The sequence below is a fragment of the Oncorhynchus kisutch genome, linkage group LG12 (genome assembly GCF_002021735.2).
Source record: "Oncorhynchus kisutch isolate 150728-3 linkage group LG12, Okis_V2, whole genome shotgun sequence".
Classification (NCBI taxonomy): Eukaryota; Metazoa; Chordata; class Actinopteri; order Salmoniformes; family Salmonidae; genus Oncorhynchus; species Oncorhynchus kisutch.
In genome coordinates, this window is record NC_034185.2 from 8898362 (window position 1) to 8900356 (window position 1995).

At 45.7% G+C, this 1995-nt stretch overlaps 1 pseudogene; it reads right to left on the reverse strand.

Annotated features, from left to right (window-relative positions):
* Nucleotides 1–416: 416 nt before the first annotated feature.
* On the reverse strand, nt 417–1591 carry LOC116376451 (putative nuclease HARBI1; annotated as a pseudogene).
* Between the last annotated feature and the right edge of the window lie 404 nt (nt 1592–1995).

Here is a 1995-nt window from a genome sequence, read left to right on the forward strand (position 1 = left end):
GACTCTACAAGATGGAAAGCACAGAATCCAAGCATATTATACAAAATGATACATACACATTCAAAGGTCTGTATATAACACACCCTGCATGTCTGCACACTAAAATAAATGCAGGACAAATCCATACACATCAACTGAACAGACAAATGAATGGATGCAGTAGCCTCCCTGCAGCCTTGTATTACACACAGTATACCGCACAAACATCATAAGAGGCCAAATTCGTCAAAAAACGAACCCAAAAAAACCCAAATTCCTCTGCCACCGCAGGACATATTTAACCAAAATTGAAAGCACACATACTAACTAAAATAATTCAACACATATTGGTCCCTCAGCAGCCGACCACTGTCGTCATCAGGGAAGATTGCCGGATTGTCCCAGTCCATGGCTGGTGGCACTCTGGGGGCCCTCTCCTTCCTCAGGCAGGCCACATTGTGGAGGACAGCACAAGCCACAGTAATATCACATGCCCTAACAGGGCTGACCCTTAATTTGTGAAGGCAGTGAAAGCGTGCCTTCAGGAGGCCAAAGGTCATTTCAACTCTGGCCCTGGTCCTGGCATGGGCATGGTTGTAGGCCTGCTGTGCTTCCTGGGGGTCTGTGAAAGGTGTCAGGAGAAAAGGCTGGCAGCCATACCCCCTGTCTCCCAGCAACACACCAGAGAATTCACCTGTCAACACAAAATCTCATCATTACTACCTCATAAACACAGTGATATTCTTGACACAGCCATGATGGTTATAAATAGGGGTTGTGTGGCTTACCTTGTGATAGGCACTGATAGATTTCAGAGGCCCGAAAGATTCTGGAGTCATGGACTGAGCCAGGCCATTTTGCCACAACATTGCTGATCACACAGTCAGCATTGCAGACCATCTGAAATCATAAGATGAGGAATATTACACCAATCAATGCACATCACTGGCAATGCAGAGTGTTCGTCAATGGACAATATCAAAAAGTTATGTTCACCTGAACATTAATGCTGTGAAAGGATTTCCTATTCACAAAATCGGCCTCATGGGCACCTGAGGGGGCTTTTATCCTTGTGTGTGCAGTCCACTGCACCAATGACATTGGGGAAACCTGTCACACAAAGTAATGAGTATCCTACTATGTGTTAACAGTTGTCCTGTAATTTGTAGATCCTCTTACCTGCAATCCTATAGAACTCCTCTTTGATGTCACAGAGTCTTCTGTGGCCAGGGAAGGAGATGAAGACATCTGCTAATGCTTTGATAGCCAGACACACACTCCTTATTGTGCGGCAAATTGTGGCCTTGTTCAGCTGTTCTGCATCCCCCACTGAGTACAGGAAGGCTCCACTAGCAAAAAAGCGCAAGGCCACACAAACCATTTGCTCCACACTCAGTGCATGGCTCCGTGCAGTGCGGTGCTTAATCCTGGGACCCAGTAGTCTGCATAGATACCTGATGCCATCTGCAGAAAACCTGTATCTTTCATATAGATGGTCATCAGGGAAGGCCAGTGGGTCCAACCGGTCCCTGAAGACCCTTTCTCGCCTGAAGGCTCTCCTCAGCACAAGTGCTTCTTCATCCACCACATCTCGCACGAATGGGCATGCCATTGTCAGAGCAGAAAGGAACACACAATTTTGGGCCTTCATATAGGCTAGTGGCCACACCTGGTGCTGGGGGGGTGGGCAAAAGAGGGCGATGCCTTATAACGACGACTTGGTTGTACTGATTGCTGGGAAAATAAAAAAAACCTTAGAAAGATGCCACCGTCCTGTGTGCTCACAATAAGAGCTCATATGTCATGGCTCACTTGACTTTACGAGAATATACCTAATTTTTATTTTGAGCTGTGTCATCTTCTTGGAGCTGGGGGAGGAAAGAAAAATAATGATTAATACATTTGTGTTACAGTTAGCATACAGTGTACATTGAAGGCATATCTCACCTCCCTCTCAAGTTTTTTTATTTCAAGGTCCAGTTTCCTAATTGTCCTCTTTTTTATTTCGAACTCCAG